The sequence below is a fragment of the Marmota monax genome, unplaced genomic scaffold (assembly GCF_021218885.2).
Source record: "Marmota monax isolate L192 unplaced genomic scaffold, Marmota_monax_Labrador192_F-V1.1 WCK01_AAM20220418_F8-fsc00021, whole genome shotgun sequence".
NCBI lineage: Eukaryota > Metazoa > Chordata > Mammalia > Rodentia > Sciuridae > Marmota > Marmota monax.
In genome coordinates this window covers 1,608,627-1,624,597 of record NW_026695228.1, presented here as the reverse complement: position 1 = coordinate 1,624,597, position 15,971 = coordinate 1,608,627, and the positions used below count along the sequence as shown (strand labels likewise).

Below are 15,971 nucleotides of genomic sequence, written 5' to 3'. Positions count from 1 at the left end.
CTTCTTCTCTGTTCCTTTTCTGTTGTCTCTCTGGGCTCTCTTGACCTAGCTGGCCATCCTTCACAGGTTCTGTGGCACAGGCTCTGGGCACTCATAATCTACATTAAACTTTCCTTTCAGTCTTAATGTTTACTTTATTTAAAGGAGGTATTTCTGAGACACCCTTGGAAACACAGGCTGACTACCCCAATACATGACCACACAGTATACCACAACAGAAAGATCAAAGCTTTGTAAACCCAAGCATAAATATAATTCGTGGAAAGGTTGGAAGATAATCCATGAGGGCCAAATGTCTAAGGAAGATCAGCAGTCTGCACCAGGACTTTCCTCCAAGCACACATTCCGAGTGTAGCACATGGAAAGCACACTGATTAGTCATGGCTAACAGGGGAGCCATCATAAGCAGGCCTGGACCATGACTGTTCCTCCAAATTAGAGCCGAGGTTACAGCACTAAGGGGAGAGCCAATGAGAGACCTTGTGATTTCCCCGCTTTAGCTTTGGACAAATACACAGGTACACTGTGCCTTCATCTCTGTTCTAGCCAGGGGACATCATTATTCTGAAAAAGCAATCTCTTCCAATAAGGTACTGAATACTGAAATACTTAAGGTCCATCAATGACCTAAAAAATACAAGGAAGGAAGGAATAGAGAAAAGGGAGAGAAGAAGGAAGAAAGGGAGGAAGGGAAGAAGGAAGGAAGGAGTAGAAAGAAGGAAAGATGAGAGAAGGAGGGAGAGAAAAATAGCAAAAAACAAAACAAAAAAAAAAAAACCATGAAACTAACCTATATTTGGGAGCATGTTATTTGGTTAAATGTTGCTGCATGGTTGAGAATGCCTTGACATAGCTTTTATAATATTTGTCTCCATTCTACTTTTAATAAAAGCCACCAAACACTCTTGAAAAAAAAAACATCTTAAATTATAGTGACATTTGCACTGGACAAGTATTAACATAAAAATGTAGCTCAGAGAGCTTAGGATCAAATGAAATCATAAATTTCATAACCTTTCCTAATCTGTTCATTTATCCTCTTAAAGAATAAAATCTCCTTTATGGGGGGAGGTTCTTTTTTCATTGTTTATTCATTTATTTTTAAAGAATTATATGTTTTTTTTTACTATTTGGAGGAAGACTAACAGCTCATGAGAAGATTCCAAATTTCATTCTCATATGAAAAGCCTGTTTCATATGCTGTATCGGGATTTACTGATTCACTAATATTTTATAAAATATATATTTACTAGTGTCACAGAAGAGCTTCTATCCTGGTCCCAAGCCATTTGTCAAACTTCACCAAAGTTATAATCTACAGAGGAAATGAATACTGTACTAAATTTCTTAGTCTTATAGGTTATTTCAAATCTAAATGTGAATTAAGATATATATTTATTTAACATAAATCCATGTGGGTAAACCTACTCAGGCTCTACTTTGGCATTTTTTAAAAAAAATTATTTCCAATTTTTCCTTCAAACTCCACAGAATCTTATCACTTGGTTTCTTTTGTTATTAAAAAATAGTCTAGGTCAGGAAATTAAAAAATTGAAAAAAGAAAAAAAAATAGTCTATCAGATGCTCTAGATCTTAATTATATTTTATTTTAAATGTCTAACTTAAAAAATTCTTACACTATGTATTACATAAGCCTATTTATTCAATATGTTCAGGATGAATTTTTTTTCATTTTTAATTTCCTTTGTCTCTAAGGATGTTGCTTAATAGTAACTGATATTCTAAATGTCAACAAACTTATTTACATGACTGAAAATAAACACATGCTCCAAGAATTATGCCAACAGAAGTGTTATGTGGGCCACTTGACACTACACCACACATGAGCCACAATATAAGAGGAAGTGGAGTTGTGGACCCTAAGAATCAAATGAGGTCAGATGAGGCTACAGCTAGCTCCACCACCTCCCCTGGAAGATCTAGCAACTGGAAACCAGGATGTTGCCCTTATTCAAATAAATTCTCCTTTCTCTGCATCCCCAGAGACCATTTCATAGGCTTTTGTCACAGTAGATTTCAAAGTTCCATTTTTTTTAACTGCTATAATCCAACCAAACCAGTGTCTTCACCTCCAGGTTAACCTTCGGGGTAATCTGATTTTCTGTGGTTCTCTCTGAAGAGAGCAGCAGGTGTGGAATGTTTTCCTACTTATGTAAGAACAAGATTCATTTCTCATGACTTTTCTAGAAAGTGAATGCTTCCCTTGAGAAATTGGGGGCTCTGGGATTCAATCAGTCAACCTGGCACAGATGGCCAGCTGAGGTAGCGGTAGGAAGGAAGGGGAGGAGGAGGTACCCCTGGCACACACACACTCACTCACCATGGGCATTTCCGTCACACCAGGGCCCCTCAAGAGCCAAATCTCACCTCCTCTAAGGACACGGTTACCTCATTCTCACCTCCTCCTCCACACCAGTCATTGCCAAGGGCAGCTATCCTGGTACGTCACAGCATTAGGGATGGAAATCCTATTACAGGTGATACAAACGCCTCTAGGTTTCCACTGTCCGCCTATAACCCTTGCTGCCCAGATGCAATTCTGAAAAACAGGCTTTTCCCCCTTCTGGCCCTGTTCCCTCCAGCTGACTTTTTCTTGGTTTGTCTCCAAGGGAAGAATAGCAGACAGGACTATGGCTTCTTAGAAAAGACATAGGGTGTTCCTAGAAACCAGAATTCCATCTCACAAGAACCCCTAGAAGTCTACAAAATTTCTAAATGACTGGTAGAAGTTCCCTCTATGGAAGGGCTCAGTAGGGGAGGAAGTTGCAAAGAAAAATTTCTTCTCTTTCTGAGTCTGGGGTATATCTATTAGGAATACACTGTTTTACGTCAGAATTATATCAGCATAAAAGTTAAACTCAAGTGTCAGGAATCCAGGAGAAGTCATACCAATTCATTTCATTGCATCCAAAGGATTTGACTCTCTGATATACTACATTTTCCCTTATTTTCATAAATACCTGGTAGTGAGGCAGGACTGAGCTATTTAGTCCTGATAGAAAGACTTTGCTAAAACGATTGGGAATCCGTTTAGTCTTATTTAGAATCATTAAAGGGTTGAATAGTTGGTTACTTTTTGTTGATTTGAAGGCTCATCAATATTTTGATGCAATTCTTTGCAAAAAAAAAAAGGCATATCTGTGGTGGCTTCTCCATTACATGGTACTGACTTTTTCCCATTACACTGATTAAAAAAGCATTTGTGGAAAAATGAGCAAAACAGTCTTTTAAAAAATAGACAAGACTTCTTCCCTAATTAATTTTTAAAATGCTGAAAACCAGAAGGAGTGAACATAATCTATTTGCAGATAAACATAATTTGTTTGTCTAAGAGTCAAAAGACAGTGGCTCTAGCATTAGTAATGCTAATGATACACTGAGTGGCCTGCACAGACTCTCCTCCTTGAGCCTGCATTGGGAGGGATGCTGTCTGAGATCCCCTTTAGCTCTAACATTCTGTGATTCAATCTCCAGAAAGGCCCTCATATGCAGAATACAGTTGCTACCTAAAACTGCCTCTGGTTTTTGACCACAAAGCAAATCTCTGTTCACATTTAAATCCCCCTCTCCATTTCTCCTTTCATTTAAAAAGGGAATGTCTGCTAAAGATTCAGAAGAGAATCCCAACACCAGTAGTCAATGACCAAAATCAGCTTTCAGTACTAGCATCCCATCCTACCAATGTGTACCCCATGAGACCCTGAGGCAGGTGATGTGCAAGGTCAGTCTCCCCATACTCTAACCACAGGGGGCTCACAGGTAAGGACTGGCACTTATAGTATATATTGGGGTCTGGAGAAAAAGGGAAAGGGCCTCATGTTTTCTTGTGGACAGTCCAAATAGGATGGGAAGAATGGGAAACAACCAGGGTTCTCTGCCCACAAGAGGAAGCAAACCCACCATTTGCTGGCTAAATGACAGTGAACAAATAATGTAATTTCTCTGTAGTTGGGTTTTCCTACCCATAAAATGGTAAAAATAACCTTCATAGTTTCTGTACCAGTTAAAACTAATGCAAGGACATAAAATATCTAGGATAATGCTTGGCACATAGTATAAACTCAATAAATACTAAGCAACATTGATTCTAATTACTACTAGTCTTCCCAGAATAGCTTGACAACCTGAAAAAAAAAAAAAAAAAAAAAAAAAAAAGCCACCTAGATGTGGATTTGGAGCCTTCCCTTAAGTTCCCAAGAGATATATTCTAATCTGTTTTTCTGCAAAGAAAGGAGCCAGAACACAAATCCAGGTAACAAGCACCCAGAAAGAAACAGGCCTTGGGGTGGCAGAAACAAAGTGATATGGAATGAGGGGTTTAAACGTCTGGGATCCTACCTCAGGTATCCAGGTAAATCAGAAGAAGCCAACGTTATCACCAGCCAGGCCAGGCCTGTGAGGGTGTGGTCTTTGTGCCCAGGAACTGCATGCACCAGGAGCCTGCGCGGAGGGAATCCCTTTTCCCGCTCCTTGAGGCTCTGGAGCTTGCTACAGAGAGGCAGGGAGCTAGTTGCTCCAGGGGTGCCCTGGAACTCAAAGGACCAACACCAACACCGGGATTCCTCCCTGGAGTCCTGATGAGTAGAAATCTCTTCTGGAAGGATCTGACCAAAGGGCCCAGAAAAGGGACTCTGCCTAAATTCTGCTTTCTCTCAGCTGCTACAGGAGAAAAAGCCGCGTCTACAGGGTAAGGTAGAGAAGACTGTGCTCCTAAAATGTTGCACGTGAGAGTCTGGACAGGGAGAACCTGAAAGTTGCACGCGGCCCCAGATCTGCACAGCCTCCAAAAGCTTTCCTTATAGAATCAGTAGACCCGACTCTCAGGCAAAGGCACCGCTTGGAGAGGGGCGTGCACCTCTAGAGGGAGAGAAGGGTTAAGTGAGGTGCTTCCCAGCCTTTGCATCCCAGTGTGTTCCCCACCCGGAAAAGAGGGATTTGGGGGGAGGAGGCTAAAGAAGATAATGCTGCCTCTTCTTTGCAACAACAGACAAGATCCCCTCCCGCAATTAGTCTTGCACACCAGATTGTTGAAGTGCAAAGAACCAAAGAGTCTTGCCTTCCTGAATCCTCCAAAGCAACTGAAACAACCAGAGGGATCTACCTGGGGGCTGCAATTTGCGTAGACCCACCTCTGCCCGGGCCCGGAGTCTGGGAATTGGGGCTCCCCTCATCCGATGAGCACACCCCTCGCTCTGCGTTTCCCCACACGCCCTCCAGCTCTGCGCTCCGGATCTTCCCAGGTGCAGCACAGGGCTCCCCCACTCCCTTGCTCCGCCCAGGTGCGATTTGTGGAGCCGCGGGGAGAAAGAAGGTGGCTCCCACTGCAGCCTCCGCCCCTGCGCTGTCCTCCAACCGGTTCGGACCCCTGCCTACTTACTAAGCACTGGGGACTCCCACTCCCTACCTCCCGCACACGCAGCTCCAACTAAAGGCCAGGAGTCCCCTTCTCACCCTGGAACTGTGGAGACATCCTGGACGCCCATGTGCCGGCAGGGGAGGTGGGCGTGGGTCTACCAACCCGGCTGCAGAGATGAAGGGGTGTAAAAGCAAGCGGTGCTGGAGAAGGGAGGAGACTGTGGTCCTCTTAGAGCCAGGAAAAGCTTCCCTGGTTCAAGATCTGACCATTCAGTCACCGCCCAAGATGCCAACGCATTCAGATTACAGCGGGGAGGTTTGTTTGTTCCTGGGGAGGGAGATCGCTCCTCCCCAGGAACCCGGCAGTCTGCCTCCCCAAATCCCCCCAGAGCCCTGGAATTCCAGGCTCTGTTCCACCTCTGCGCACCCCCGCCCCCAGGTATCCAACCCCTCCCCCCTCCCCCATCTGTATTTACACACCAGGGTCAGCAGCACCCCCCCCCCGACTTAAACGTCTTTCCCCCTCCTCCAATGACCACTCAGGTATAGCCCCTTGCCTACATTACCAGAGCCATTTCATCCCCTTCACCCTTGGGCAGTCCTACTCCCCCCACCGCCTCCAGCTTCCTCCTGCGCCCCCACCAGCAAATTTTTCCTCCCGGAATCACTTACTTCACCCACCCAGATCTGCACTTGCAGTTCCCAAGGTGCACAACCGAAAGCCACTCCAAGGATTTTATTACCGAGTTGGGGGTGGCGTGCGCAAGGGAGGACTGACCCCCACTATGGATAGAGCTTCAGCGGTGGCCACAGCCTTCCCCCACGTCCCACCTCCGTCTGCTGCTATCTAGTTTCTATGGGCAAAATAAGCACCGATGGGTCCCAAACCCTCGCTCTGGAGAGGGAGCTGCAGGAATTGAAAAGTCGACTAGCAAGAGCATACAGAGAGAAATGGGCACATGCATATGGCAAGGGGAGCTGGGGGAAGGGCGCACGCGAGAACTAAACGTGCTATTTGCTCCGCGCGGGGTGAGCACCGCACAGGGGTGGGGGGGGGGTCACACAAAAGTTTGCAGACTATTTGCATGGCAGTCGGCTGCACACGAGTAAGGAGGGTCGACTCCTCATGGCCAGGCGGGTTCTCTCCAAGGGTCTGTGTCAAAGAGTCCAGGGGGGTTGGACAGAAATGGCTCAGAACTGGGTGACAGTTCTCCTCTACTTGTTCCGGGAGGGACGGCCTAAGCACCCGTGCAGAGAGACAATCCCGCGCTCTGCGAAAAGCAACAGGCGGCTGCACCTTACCTTGCGCCAGTCCGGGCTTGGGATGGCTGCTCCATCCTCGTGGCGCAGGGAGGAGGCGTTTGGTGTGTATGCCTAGGAGTGTTCTAGCTGCCAGAGCTGCAGTGGCCCGCCACCTCCAACGGCTGCAAGCTGGGCTGCTCACCCCTGACCTGCCCGGCCGGCCGGGCTCGGCTCCCCGGCTACCGCGGCCGCGGCGTTGATGCGCGGTGGCTGGGGCGCGGGACGCAGGCAGTGCGTGGCGCGGCTGGCGTCTTTAGGCGCCGCCACTGAGCGAGGGTGCGGCCCCGGGCGGCCGTTTGGGGCACGACTTGGCTCTCGCTGCTGCGGCGGCCGCTGCAGACCCTGCGCCGGGCTCCAGAGCCCCGCAGGAGGAGGAGACAAAGACGTGAGGGATGCAAAAAGCCACTCGCCCAGATGCAGTCGGCTCAGTCACTAGAGGGGAATCGCCTCCAGACCCGGGCTGGGGATGGGGGAGGAGGGGCGAGGCTGCTAGGGACTAGAAAAGCAGCAGGGAATGAATGTGGCAGAGTTATGCTGTCGCCTCTCCGCCGGCATCGCTCTCTCTGCTAGTTGGGGGGTCCCGAAAGGAAAGAGAAGGTGAGACTTGAGTGTTTGCTGCAGGAGTTGAGCGGCGGTAGGAATAATAGCTCCCTCCGCTGCACTCACCTCTGTCCTCACCTTGCATAGCTCCACTTACAGGATGCTATGCTATGGCCCCATTCTTTTTCCCGTTTTTCTAACTACTGAGACCAAAGCTGAATTAAACTGGAAGAAGAAGCAGAACGAGGCAATGGGTCTATTATCTTCAATGGGGACAAAGCAAATGTTCAAAATCAATTCTACAAATTATTTCCTACTGAGTGCCAACTACTGTGCTAGGGTTTTTTTTTTGGGGGGGGGACGGGGAAGAATACCGTAGTACCCCGCTCTGTACACACACACAACTCCGACCTCTTGTGCCCAGAAGATCCCAGGATGAATTTTCTCTGCAGTTACTGAAGTCCAAAGTTTAGGAGTTAAGGTGGCCCTTAATCCCCACCCCCAACCAATCCAGCTTCCCCAAAGAAGGAGGTGTTAGGTTTCAATTTTTCCCTTCCTCTTCCAGGGATAGCTTTGAATGTGCAGCAGAAATGGAATGTATAGCTTCCTTAAGAAGTGTGTGTGTGTGTGTGTGTGTGTGTGTGTGTGTGTTAAGAATAAGGAAATTACTGGTTTTAGTGATGTTCTTATTTTATGATTTTAATTATATATCAGATCTGTGCCAGACCCAATTTAGGACAGAGAAATCTGTCTCCCCAGACTCAACAAATACCACCTTCTTTCTAAAACCCTTTCCCACTCACTTCTACCCCCATCCCAGGCAGAATTAATCTTTCTCTCTTATTTTTGCTGTCACAGAATTGCATGTGTCGAGGGCTTGCAGAACCTACATATTGATAGATTTGTATTTCTTCACTCACCCTTGAGTTTCCCCTTCTTTTTGGTTCCCACTGCAACATCCAACAGTGTTCTGTATCTAATGGCTACTCAAGGAATGCTTATCCAGTTGAAGGTCATTTTCTCCTTCAAAAACAGCTAAAATCTGGTGTCTGTAGAATTAAAGGGACGCACATGATAAAGCCTTTAAGAGTTTCTGAAGGAGAGGACATATCTAAATATATTCATAGCCCCTTTGCTATTTCACGCATTTGTGTTTTCAGTTAATCTTCTCCCCTTGACCACTGACTTCTATTTGCTGGATTCCCAAAGGCAAAAGAAAACCACTGTTGAGCAACCGCAGAGAGCAAGAGTTACACACTCAACTGCCAGCACCCAGAGCAAACCCATTCCAGGTGGAGAATGACCAAAAAATCTTTATCATTTTGTGACCTATGTCAAGTATGTTGAAAGTCTGCCAAAGCTTCCTCATTTCCAATGAACCTCTCTTATTCTGGATGCATTTTAGAATAAGCTAAGCAAAGTTTCAATGCTGAGAGGTGAAGAGATGTGCTTGGTAGTTTAGGTATATTTTAAGTCATTATTTGTTTTCTTTCCCACTTCCATTACTGAATGGATACACAGATGCCCTATGAAAAAGATTCATGATATAGGATAGGATATTAGACTAAACTATTCTTAAGATATCTTCTACAATTTTAAAATACTGTGATTTGAAAGGTTATGGTGTGAATTTTTATTTCCTACATTTTTGCATTTTTAAAAATGAGATTTTAGGACCCAGATGTAAGTGCATATGGATAGCAGGTATGCAATTTGGTATAATTGTTTTGAAGGGAAATTTGGTATTATTATTGAAATGATAATGTTTTTATTTTTATTTATTTATTTTTTTTGCATCTCATTGTCTCAGTGACTATACTTCTAAAAATTCCTCTTCAGGAAATATTTGAGGATATACAACAAGATTTATCTGCAAAGATATTTGTTGCTGTGTTGTTTATACAAGTGGAAGATTGAAACCAAACAGGGCAGAATGGTGAAATATTTTATTAATCTATTCAATAAAATGTTAATAGGAAATTAAGCTGTTGTTTTAGGTAAATAGATGAATATTGTCAAGGATGATGGGTATCATTTTAGTTGAAAAACTTCAGACGCACAAGTTGACACATAGAATAATACAAAATTATGCTTTGGAGTTAACAGATATGGTTTAAAACCAGACATTTCTATTTGCTGGCTACAGGATCTTTGACTTGAACCTGAGCTGCATAAATGGATTGATGGTATTTGTAAAGCACCTATTCAAATCTCTACATGGTGATTTTCATTGGCAATCATTAAATGTTTATAAGTAAGTTTAAATTATAATATATTTTCTGTTAAAAATATAAAAAGAGGCTTAGCTCTACATTAAATATATTTCAGTTTTAACAGTGATTATCCTTTTTGGTACTAAGATTTTCAAAACATTTTTATAGTAAACATAAAATAAAAATCATATAGTAAAACCTAATGGAATTTGTTTTTAATGCAGTTGTATTTTAATTAAATCTTTAAACAATGTTTATAACTATTGGTACAGGAAACCTCTACATTGGTGACTTTCTGCTTTTTAAGTTGATTTCATCAACAAGTCATCAAAATGACTAGCTGACTGTTAGTGTCACCCATGCTATAAAAAGGATAAATGACAGGGCATGGAGTTTGTCACCTCTGATATAAACTTAGATTTGTTTTGTAGCAACGAGAAGTCATGCCCAGCTCAGCAAAATATGGTGTTTAATATGAAGAGCTGATTTGTTCTTACCTCTTCCTTGTCTTGACAGCCAATTAAAAGAAATGAAAAAGAAGAAAAGAAGCATCAGAAGCTGCATTTTTAACTTTGGATTAGTGAACAAGAGAATTAAGTCTGCATTGAAGAATCATAAGAGTCAGTGACCTTCATATCTATAGCAGTGGCCTCTCTGGGTCAGAGGTGGATCTTTTGTATAAGCTGTCTATGCATATTAGAAACATTACAGAAATATATAGGAAATATGATTTATTGATTGTTTGTTTTGGTACTGGAGATTGAATTCAGGAGCACTTGACCATTGAGCCACATTCCCAGCCTCTTTTTGTATTTTATTTAGGGACAGGGTCCCTGAGTTGCTTAGCGCCTTGCTTTTGCTGAGGCTGGCTTTAAACTTGCCATCCTCCTGCCTCAGCCTCCCAAGCCACTGGATTACAGGGGATTGATGTTTTCTGTTTAACTTCATTTAGAAATAAAAATGCATTGTTATAAAATCAATGTGTTCTAGATAATCTTGCATTAAAGAAAATCCCTTAATTTTTGAATTATATTCTTTCTTTGAAACACTCTACAGAAATAGAAATGTAGTCTTCTCACCACCCAGGAATTGAGTTTCTGAAATCTGAATGGATGGGGTGCCTGAGGTCCTGCCAACTAATGAGTGAAAGGGATGGAGACATGAAGATGCCATTACCATCAATCCTTTGTGGAAGGTGGTCCAGTTAATAGAAAACCATTCTGAAGCTTCTTGACTTAAGATAACAACAATCATTTATTCAGCCTGAATCTGGAGTTTGGATAAGGCTCACTGAGGAAGGCTCACCTCTGCCCCACCCTGTGTCCCCTAGGAGCCTTTGACTCAGAATTGAAGCACACACTTCCCAAATGGCTCACTTGCCAGCCTGGCAGGCTGTACTGGTCATTATTCAGAAGCTCAACAGGAGCTCAGGGACAAGGACCTTGGTTTCTCTCCAGGCAGAGATCTCCATGTGTATCTTCCAGGTTCTCATAGTCTTCCTCATCACATGGTGGTTAGGTTCACAAAGATAGCCCCAGTAGCAATCAGACCTTCCTTGGATAACAAACGGTTCAACAGTGTCAATTTTATTGGTTCATCCATTCTTTATACAATATTACAAAGTTTAATCCAGAACTTATCGGGCAAAATGAACTACACAATCATTTAAATGCTTTAGGCAAATTGATATTATTTTTCTTTCATTTGTGGGTATAATTTCATTAAGAATTGAAGAACTAGTCAATTCGATAAATAATCACTGTTTTCTATATATCTTTTGAAATTTTAGTGATAAATCCACATAGTGAAGTCTGAATTCCTTATCATGATTTTTTTTAAAAAAAAAACTGTGCAATTTAGCCCTCTTCTCAGTCTTATATCAAAACTTCCTATAGCTTTTCATCAGTTGGCTTATGTCCCTTTAACTCTCAGCTCGTAGCCATGCATGGAGTATGTATTTGATACATACTTATTGAAAAGATGAATAATTCAACACCCCTTGCCTTTCCAAGCCAATCGTTCCATCTCCAAAATGGCAATATTACTCGTGAGCCACTCCACGGGGGAGCTAATTAATTCTCTGAAACTAGAAAATATTTTGAAGTTCCACAGTACTTTAGAAGCACTCAAGAACATTAATATGTGCAATAAAGACATTATTATTACTTCCCTGACACATAAATGGTGAGTAATCCCTTTTTAATGTGTTTGTTTTGAATACACTTGACAAATTTGCAGAGAGCAATGTATTGGGGGCTCAGTTTTACTAATGGACACCTCATGTGGACTGAATACTACATGATCTCTTCTAGTTCTATTGTTTGCTCATTTCTCTAGCTTTTAGAACTGTGACTTATACATGCTTCTTACAAGAACAGTGACCATGACATGAGGATCAGCCTTCTAGGGGTCTGGGTCTTAATAGGTAGTGTGGATATCAACAGGATTTTAGCAGTGCTTCAGCACTACTTACTGTCATGTATCTACTAACCTCATGGTCTAATGGAGAATCCTTTTCCAAAGCTGGAACTCTCTGAATCTCTTCCCTAGGAATTTTGTACAAGATAACTGGGAGGATTGGGTTAATCTCACCGGTGGCTAAAGCTGCAAGACATAAATCACAGGAACTATGAGCTTGTGTATTGTCTGCCATGTGAAGAAAACCACACTGCAGTGTAGGTGATAAAGCTGCCACACAAGGATGATGTTAATGACAGTAGTTCCCTGTAAGGTCTGCATCACTGGTACCCACTACTTACAGGTCCAGCCATGTCTCTGGTTTTCTACACCTTTTTATTCGTTTTCTTGTTTCCATAAATTTGCCTTTCTGTTTAAAGTAGTTGAAATTTGGTTTCTGTCGTTTGGGACCAAAAGATTTCCTTCCAACTAATGCAGCATCTAAGAAAGATTTGAGAAATGCTTCTTAGAAAATGTTTGATTAAAGACTGGAGAGAGAGAGCACATGAGGATGCTTTGATAAGAGGCTTTTATACCTTTTGAAGTTAAAAGCCCGGTAAACAACATATACCGAATCTTATTTTTCAGACAATAAAAGTAGTACCTTAACTGTAAAAACAGGATCCCAGTGTTTGTGATTTCCTAGAATATATGCCTCATAAGAGCAGAGATATGGGTCGTTTATCACTATGCTCTGGCAACTAGAATAGAATTTCTGCATTTAGTCGGAGGTCAATACATATCTGTTTAATAAGTTAATGCATTTTTTTGTTGTACCTCTTCCTTCCTTTCAGTAGAAATATGAAAAGCAGTTATTTTTGAAGTTACTCTCTAAACCAGTCACTGTGCTAAAGTGTCATCAAAAATCTCATTTAATTTCTTACCAGACCTGGGGGTGTATGCAGGGAGCAACTAAGGATTGAGAAGACTTGTTGCCATCAGATTAAACAGTTTGTTTAAGGGCACACAGGTTCTAGATGTTGCAGTCAGGATTTAGACTCAGGATCATCTATCTCCAAAATGTGTATTCTCTCTACCATGCCATAATCACACGATAACGTGTTTTTCTATATGGCAGAAATTTCTTCTGGGTAGTTAGTTGAAAAGGGGTAGAGTTGGATTTCATATGTGAGTTTATCTTTGAATATCAGGCGTTTAATGAACACAGAATTAGTCCCTTCATATGGATGAAAGCAGAAGTCGATGGTGCACCTTTCAGTGTTCAGCAGGCAGTATCTATCTGACAGATCTCATTATCAAGATGTAAGCTAATGGCTGGGGATATAGCTTAGTTGGTAGAGTGCTTGCCTTGCATGCACAAGGGCCTGGGTTCAATCCCCAGCACCAACACCACCACCAAAAAAAGAAAGATGTAAGCTAACTCCTTTCCTTTGCCATTTCTTCTTAATACCTTACTCCTTTGTAGCCATTGGCACTCCACAAAGCCCCTTGGTATCACCATTCTCAACCCCCAGGTGCCTGCAGGCTCTAACTAGATGCCTGATCCCTTGAGGATGACCTGGGAAATGTTGGGTAAAGGAATTGATTGATAAACATCCCACACACACCCTCCTCCTCTGTCGATAGGACTCTGAGGCATATTCTACACTGTCTCCTGGAGGTCCTCAGTATAACCAAGCCACAAAACTAACTTGCTCAAAAGTGAACCCTTTATTGATTTCCTTCCCATTCTTGTCCCATGTGCCTTAAACCTCTATCAGAACTTTCCAAATAAGCTACTTGAGTCCATACGCTTATCCCAAGGATGTGCTTCTGGAATAACCCAAGCTAAGACATCTGTCCAGCCCATTCTCTCCTGATTCTTAAAGGAAAGGGCCAAATTACCTTGGTGAGTTTAAAAGAGAAAAACGTTTAAAAGAAGAAACTGAGCCATTGTCCATTGCATTCTTCTTGTTTGGAGATAGCAAGTTTATAAAACATACAAGAAGTTCAGGCTGCCCTCTGTCATGTACCAGGCTTGTCCTCCTGGGAAGATCTGACTGAATGAATGAACCAGTGAGTTTAATTCAGAAATGATTTATCGGGACATCTCTAGGTCCTTGTAGATCGAAAATTGAGTTTTCCAATAAGTTTTGTAAATAATACATGGGACTTTTTGACCTACATCTATATTAGATACACATGATTCATAATGGACAAAAAGTGGAAATAATTCAAATATCCTCCACTGGCAAACAAAATATGGGTATATCCATGAAATATTGTTTGGCAATAAAAAGTGTTGACATTCATTCAATATTTTAAAACTTCTATTAGAGAGGGTTTTTAATGTTCTAAACCCAAAGAAATGACAAATGTCTGAGATACACTGGTTACACTGATCTGACCATTACATATTATACACATGTATTAAAATGTCATACTTTACCCAAGATTATGCAATTATTATGCATCAATTAAAAATAGAACATATTTTTAAAAGGTGAATAAAGTACTGACATATGCTACAGTGCAGATGAACTTAGAAAACATTGTAGTTGGTGAAAGAAGCCAGTTCCCCAAGATTACATAAGATACTCCTCTATTCATATGGAATTGCCATAACAGGAGATCTACAGAGAAAGTAGATTATGGTTGGCTGGGGCTGGGGCTGGGGCTAGGGATCGGGCTGGGGCTGGGGCTGGGGCTGGGGCTGGGGCTGAGGCTGGGGCTGGGGTAGGGGAGATATGCCAAAGTGTGTGGGCTTTCTTTTTGTGGTGACAAAAATGTTCTAAAATCGTCTCAATTGGTGGTTGCTCATATCTGTGAATATGCTAAAATCCATTGAAATGTATATTTTAAATAGGTGAATTATATAGTATGTGAGTTATCTGTCAATAAAACTATTAAAGTTAGGCCCACACGATGGTGAAAAATGTTAACAATAAGGAAAGCTGAGTGAAAGATACACACGAATGCTATATTATTTTTTTCAACTCTTTCCTCATCTTCCTTCTCTCTGGAGAACTAATTAAAATAGGGACCCAGGTGCATAGGACATCCCATTTCTTCCTCAGATCTCCATTATCCTTCATGTCTGTCTTCCTGCTACTTTTCAGACATCAGATTTGGCCAGACATGGTGTTGTCAGAAATTCAGGAGTGGAATTAATATTCCTACTACTCGATAAAATGAGCCAACTCAGTTTGTAATTGTAGAGGTTTGCAAGAAAAGAGAAAAAAAAAAAACAGGTGGTATCAACAACTGATGCCAAAGTGGCCCTCTGCAGCAACTAATTATTCTTATTTTTTTTTTTTGCAATCCATTCTAGCTATTTTCATTACTATTTGCATATTATGAAAATGGTACCAACCATCAGCCTGCATGTCAGCTACATGTTGATGAAAGCTCACTTTCTGTTCCTCCTTCTGTGGCACTCATGGAAATCAGCACAATATTTCTGTTAGCTGGGTCTGGAGTCAGCTTTGTATCTAATTAGGGGGTTGGTTTTCCTCTTTTGTTGTAGGGTGTTGTTTTAGAGATTTGACAAGGAAACTTTCCTGACTGTTCCCCATTTCATGGTAAGAATCCAATCATGTGAGGCAAGTCCCCTTGCAGGAGTAGAGCCTGGGGTTTCAGTCTTTCTCAACACTTTAGGGACAAAGGAAGCCACCGATGAGCTATCCAATCCTCCCTGGCTTCAGTGTTTTCTTCTATAAATGAGAGGATTGGCCAAAATCATCTCTAAAGTTCCTCATCAGTCTTGACATTCTCTAAGATGCAAGCATTTTCCTGAAGCTTACTGACACACAGTTGCCAAACACCAGAGGAGTGCTGATATGTTGTTAGCTAATATTATCTCTCATCTGTTTGCAGATTCTTGCTGGGAAATCATCACTGGGAGCAGTTCAGTGGTGTTCGGATGTCTGCTCTGAGGAGAGCTGTGGGGAATGCAGGAAGAGGGAGAGATGCAGAAGGTGGACACCTCCCATCTGGGAGTGGATGCTATCACTGTATTAGGATGCTGACACAGAGTCAGAGAAACCAACAGCAGGCTGGTCTCAGTGCCTAGAAGATGAGTATTACATAAGTGCAATTTTACTTGCTGCGTTAATCTTTGCTGAGGTAATTGCCTTCATTCTA

General features: G+C 42.2%; 1 protein-coding gene across 2 annotated transcripts in view; it reads right to left on the bottom strand.

Moving 5' to 3' along the window:
- Positions 1–6,917, bottom strand: part of Lrrc3b (leucine rich repeat containing 3B) — an 86,322-nt gene extending 79,405 nt beyond the window's left edge. The window contains exon 1 of one of the 2 annotated variants that reach the window (XM_046437118.2): positions 6,679–6,917. The gene's annotated coding sequence lies outside the window, so the exon portion shown is untranslated. Of the gene's footprint in view, positions 1–4,359; positions 5,722–6,678 lie in introns of those variants that run through there. The other variant, XM_058576565.1, reaches the window with a different exon arrangement.
- Positions 6,918–15,971: the final 9,054 nt, after the last annotated feature.